The 6537-nt window shown below is 37.7% G+C and overlaps 1 long non-coding RNA gene across 2 annotated transcripts; it reads left to right on the top strand.

The window, feature by feature from the left end:
• The first annotated feature begins 1706 nt into the window (after window positions 1–1706).
• Window positions 1707–4140, top strand: LOC137108571 (uncharacterized). Of its 2 annotated transcripts, XR_010912216.1 has the most exons (4): window positions 1707–2097; window positions 3017–3166; window positions 3871–4002; window positions 4125–4140. It is a non-coding gene; the product is annotated as an uncharacterized lncRNA (long non-coding RNA). The 2 variants fall into 2 exon arrangements; XR_010912215.1 differs by lacking the exon at window positions 1707–2097 and having other exon boundaries at window positions 2756–3166.
• Window positions 4141–6537: the final 2397 nt, after the last annotated feature.

Genomic DNA, 6537 nt, shown 5'->3' with positions numbered 1-6537 from the left:
ACATTAGTACTGTTGTAATTATTTTCATGATTACTACATATGTCAAATGGAAACATGTACTGCAACCTGCACTGTACATGTAACATGTACTGTAATCCACACTTTGTAGACATTGTCAATTGTATTACTGGGAGCACGACATCTACCGTTGGCTTTTTGGTTACTGTGAGTTCAAAGTTGGGTTTAGTCTCACAAACAGTTTTGAGCAGTGATGTGCCAGCTCAGCATCTAGTAATTAGTAAAATTCTCTTTTATTGAGTATTTTAACCACTAGAGGTCGCTATCTACTAATGGTCCAAGTGAGTGGTATAGTACTCAACATCCAGTAGAAGTGATTCATTATGATCTTAACGTGTTTTATATTGATATTTTTGCAGTATTATTCCTGTTCATTATTAAAAATTTCTATACATAGTTACACTTTATCTATTGCCAAATATGCCATTATAGGTCACTATGTTTACAGGCTGTTTACAGTTTATTGAGTTTTACCCCATAATAGCCAAATCTCTAGTATAAAATTTGATAATGCGTGAGAAATTGCACAACAGTGTTGTGGACACGGGAACATGTAAGTAGTCTGAGTTGCTTTTCAGCCACAAAAACTCAACACTCAGGTTGCATAAAATTCATTGTTGCTCATTTTAAAACTCAAAAGGTGTACAGAGGTACAGATCCACAATAAAATGAGAATGACAATCTTTAAACAAAGAACATTTGATTTATCATGTGATTTTATTATTTTTTTTTTTTTTTTGCTATCCAGAATATCTGAATTTGCGGCTCATGCTGTGTATACCAGCACCCTAGACAGCACAATCCTATTGAAATACCTGCACAAACCAAACATCAGAACAAGGTGTTAACAAGAAATTAAACCACAGCTGCGTGTATTCCCATCCCAAATCACTTTCACTTCCTAACATTGTTAATACGGCAAATGTGATTGTGTGTGTTTTTTCCCAGTTTGGAAACAGAAGTGAAAGAGGTGTGTTTGGATACATCTTGTTATGTGGAGGACATCAGTAAAAATTCCCTCATACTTGATAAATGTTTGACAGTTTTAATATGTACTCGTCATCTTGAAGCTTACGATGTTCACATAGTTTAGGTTTTGTAGGAGTTTTCATGGCTATGTATTGAGGATTAGGCTCAAACAGGACTCTGTCTAACTTCAAGCTTTATCTAACCATACTTGTGTGATTATCGACATCCTCTGACCTCTGACCCCTGGTTGCCATCGGAATTTGAAGATGTCCCACTGTTTACTTTAAAATTATTAAAATGACTTCGAACAGCTTTTTCTTTAGACCTTAGGTTCAACAAGTGTCAGCACATCACTGACATTTTGTGGTTTTCACAGCTCAGAACATCTCAGTCTTTCCTTCATTAGCAGGGTATAAACAAATGGTAATTTTTGGTGTGAATGAGCAGGTTTGAGGCAGTGATAAGAATGAAGACAAAGGTTGTTATATATAATATTTATGTTTTTGGAATATGTTCTGATGTTCAGAGAAACTTCTCCTTTTTAGTTCCCCAAACAGTGACTTGTACCTTTCTGATATCTCCTAAAGACGACGTTCAGTGTTTGTTGTATATTTTGAAAAAAATATTCAGTGCTCACTAAAAATACTGGAGAATATTTGAGTTCATGATGAAAAGGTGAATATCAGATGAAAGTTCAGACTTTCAGCTTGTATTTCCTGGTATGTAGATCAAGATGTATTAAACAACACCAAACAGCACGTTTTGTAACAGCTGAGTTATAGCCGCTGACGTAGTTCTGGTTTAGCAAACTTGCAAATCATACAACATGTCGCACATTAAATACAGAGCAGAGCTGTCTGTGAAATTTCTCTCTTCAGTTTCTGTGGCACAGAGAAATACTCTGTACTTCAGCTTTAAAACTGGATGATTTGCATGTTCATGAAGTTAAACTAAAGTCTACTTAGTTGTGTGTCTTCAGTAGTGTAATGAAGGTGTTTTTGTCCTTTAAAGGTGGTGGATGCTGCTGAGACACCAAGCTTAAAATGTCCCCTGTCCTGATCCTGGCGTATGGACTTAATTTTGCATTTTTGTCTTCACTTCCTATTTCGGGTTTGTACTTTTGTAGCCAGTCTTCCCCACTTCCACACATTTGTGCACTCCAGCAACTTCACCACTCATCACCTGTTTTCAACTGTTCTCCTGCCTACTTAAACCCACAGTTCTGTGGTGAGACCCTTCCAGTGATTTTCTGCATTGAGTTTGGATCTTGATAATCTGTTTGCCTGTTTAATTCTCACCTGCCTGCTGGCTCATTGCTTGGCCTGTCTGTCTCTAACCCACCACCACCAGACACTGCTCGGATTGCTGCCCTGTGCTCTCTGTACTCCGGGACACTGGGCTTCGCGTTTTGGAATCCTGACTTCCATTCTTTGGAATCCTGTTTGGTCTGAGTTTTGGTCATTTGTTGATCCCTGCCTGGTGGCCTCTGTTTTAGTGTTATTCCTGGAATTTGCTTCTCTAATTTTCCCGGCACTGTTGTGATTAGTTTCCCCTGCTTTAGTTCATGCAATATGCTTATTAAACAAAAACCCTCACACCCCCACTTTAAGTTCCTGGAATAGAGACTAACCTACCGCTCGTGCATGCACACACACCCACACACCCACACACGCAAACACACACACAAACACACACGCAAACACACACAAACACACAAACACACAAACACACACTACATATATATATATATATATATATTAACCCAGAATATAACACTTTTTGTAACACATCACAAATATTTTAATGTGTTAGGCCAAATGACATTAACTGTGAGGTTTCGCAAGTTCATGAATATTGTAATGAAGTTGTACAGGGTTTTATTCTTTAAAGGTGATAGAAGCTGCTGAGACACTGAGCTTAGACGCCCCCTTTCAGTTCCTGGAATAGAGACCACCTTCTCACAGAAGATTGTTATAGAAGATTTAGTTGTAACCAATCTTGTGATGATCTGTGCTTCTTGATGCTGCAGTTTCCTGTGAAGAACAATGTAAAATGTGTGTGAAAAGGAAGCAGAGCTTCAGACTCCTGCTCTCCTGGAGGACCTGCCTAGACTCTCTTCTGTCTCCCAGAACAAAAGTAGTCCCACTCTTCGTGTCTCCACTCAGGTGTTGCTTCTAAGGTAAGACTTAGTTTGGTTAGTGGACAGACTGCAGCTCCAGTTCCTCTGTAGATGAGAGGAAGAAGATTTAAGACTGTCCTACTTCTTTTTACTCATTCGCAAAAACTTATCGCACACTCCAACATCTTGATGGTCTTTAGTTCATAAAGGGGCAGACTTGGAGTTTAAATTTGCTGAAAGTCAGTTTAAACTGAGCAGTCAGTGAGACCTGGGCTGATGTGGGTAGGGGGAAGGCTAAGTTGCATGATAACACAGGCAAGTCATCACGAGAAGTTAGACATTCCTGTAGTGGGGCTCCTGGTTCTTTCAGTGATAACACCAACTAGTACCTGTAGAGTCTATATGAGACACATAGGGAAAGTAAATTTTAGTATTTGATGCTGCTAGAAGCAAAATTGACTGATACTGTGAGATGGGACTCACTGAACTCTGGCAGCAGTGCAGAGATGACTCACTCGGACTGGAGAGTTAAAACAATGAAGACTGAATCTTTGACCTATGAACAGTATGGTCTGCACTGTATGCAGGCATTATTTAAAAAAACAAACAATTTTTCAGGTTCTACCTGCATATTTCACTACAGAGCTAGTGTCTTTAACTGATAGTTGTCTGATAAATATTATTCTACTTTCAAACTGAAAACAGAAGCAGATATTATTCATGTGGCTGGAAACTAAATAATGCACTGTTAACTCTGTAATCAGGCTGCAGCTTCAGAGAACTTCACTGAAGACATCGTCATCAACTTTTGCCTCAGACGACTTCTGTACCTGCTCTGGTTACAGAGAGTGAACCAAAGAACCAACTACTCACTCATCAGATCAGAAAGACATAAAGTAAAGAACCTGGTTTGTAATAACATGTTAGGATCGAGAAATGACCAGGTTGTACAAATTGCTGCTACATTTACTGCATTAAACTGTCCATCAGAAAAATGTTCCTGTTTTTTCTTCAACAGGAAACAATGAAGATCCTGTTTGCATGTGTGCTGCTGATGCTGCTCTCTGCCACTGTGCTGTCTGGAAACAAAAAAAAAGGCAAAAGGTCTACCACTGTGTCACCTGTAAGCCCTGAGGAACGTTATAAGAATTTCAGAAACCAGCATATAGTTGAAACCATGAATTTCAGTGAATGTAATTCACTGATATTAAGTAGGAACATCTATAACAATAATACATGTAAGGATACCAATACGTTCATTGTGTCTGATGAACAGCGCGTCAAAGATATTTGTCATGGTCAAGTAAAAAACGAGAAGACATATAGTAACACACTATTTCATATTGTTAAATGTACAATAGATAGCAACGCGAAATACCCCAATTGTACATATCAGGGTACTACATTTTCCAATAGGAAAATTATAGTCTCATGTGAAAAATATTTACCTGTTCACTATAAGGGAGATTGCCGCGCTAAGTGAATGAATAGACATCTGCATGTTCTTCAGCTGCTTGATTGTTTATTCTCTGAACCATTAACATGAGATGTAATAGGAGTATGTTCTCACTTTATGACTTAGCAAATTTTTTTTTGCATAACTGCCGTGTATATCTTATAAACGCTGATCTGTTTGTGTTCTGACTCTACTTCTCGTATTTATTTACATAAGTATTCAATTGTTTGTCCTGCAGCTCATAAAGAATAAAATCTGTATTAATCAACTTGTTGCATTCCAGAGTTTATTTCACAGATTCTTTTTTGTTTGTGTGTCATTTCTCAAATACATTTTACAGGTTTCAAGGAACTGAGTCAGGGATATGTGGGATATCTCAACATCAGCATGTTACTGTGTCCTGCACTCTGGATGGTGAATTAAGTTTACTTTTTTGTAAAGTAGAGATTTCAGGTTTTTGATTCCTAATAATAATAATTAATAACACATTTTTAAAATTTTTAATTTCTCCATTTTTTTTTTTAACAATTGATGTCAGAAAGAGGTGGACTTATTTCTATCTGGCACCCGTAGAAAACGTATCTAGAAAACATAGCTGCTTGTGAACTGTCTCTGTTCAACTGAGAACTTTTTATTCAAAACAGTTTAGTGTTATAATTTCCAGTAACTATTACAAGCATATTTGTTTTTTAGTATTAAAAAGGAAAAGGCTATTGGACATTATATTTGTTTTAAATTCTTTTCAGTCAGACTGTGAGACCTTCTGAGTGGAGTTTGCATGTTCTCCCCATGCTTGTGTGGGTTTCCTCCAGGTGCTCCGGTTTCCTCCCACGGTCTAAAGATGTGCACGTTAGATTAATTGGTGACTCTAAATTGCCTGTTGGTGTAAATATGAGTGGGAATGGTTGTCTGTCTGTGTGTGTGTGTCTCTTTTTGTTGGCCCTGAGATAGACTGGAGACCTGTGACAGCTGGGATAGGCTCCAGCCCCCTGTGACCCTACACAGGATAAACTATATAAATAATGATATGTAGAACTGTGTCACTGGCAGATGTCTATGTGGGTGTGGAACTGTTCCTTCTGAATATTCACAGTCTTGAGAATTACAGAGAAAGAGATATTATACAGTCCACACAAAGTGTACAGGGTTCCTGAATGTCTGGACTGTACATTTTAAATGAGGAGCAGAATTGTCCATTATGTCTATCTGTCTTATCTATTTGCTAAATATGGTACAACACAAATCTTTTCATTGCATGAGATGAATGGTTTTTAGACACAGTTCATGGTACATGGTGTTAAATCATCTGATGATGACTGAACAGCCGCAACTGTGAAAACTGCTTCACTGTCCACATATGGGTTGTACTCTGCACTGCAGTGATCTTGATTTTGGGAATTTTACCAACACATTTATTTTGCATAATCTACTCGTATATCTCAGAGAATTGTCTTGATTTGATTTATGATCTGATTTATGATTCGAAAAAAGTTCATTCAAATTCAAGAGAGAGGCTTGTGTTTCCCATCCAGCTGGACACCTCATCTTGGAGTCACTGTATAAAGACTGCAGCTTCCCAGAATGTCTTTCATTAATGAAATCAGCTGAAATTTGTTCATTAATGACTGAGATCTCTAACCAAAAAATCTTAGTTGGGGAAGAACACATCAAAGAGATGAGGTCCAAATGAATTCTCATATTTCCTGTTTAAAATGTTTGGCTAATAATAGTATTTGACTGCTGCTGTGGTCTTGTGGTGCTCAGACTATATACTGCTGATAGTTTTGATCACTTAAAGCTGTTCCAGAATGGAAATTACGAGAGCTGGGCAGAGCAGGGAAGATTGAAGATCTCATATTAATGCTGGCTTTAGTTGTAAACTGTAGATTTAGGCACAATTTATTTGAAATGTACTCAGATCCCCCACAATTACTACTGCCTGGTGGATTTAATATAAAATATGCTGTGTTTTATA

The sequence above is a fragment of the Channa argus genome, chromosome 23 (genome assembly GCF_033026475.1).
Source record: "Channa argus isolate prfri chromosome 23, Channa argus male v1.0, whole genome shotgun sequence".
NCBI classification, from domain to species: domain Eukaryota; kingdom Metazoa; phylum Chordata; class Actinopteri; order Anabantiformes; family Channidae; genus Channa; species Channa argus.
This window is presented reverse-complemented; position numbering and strand designations above follow the sequence as displayed.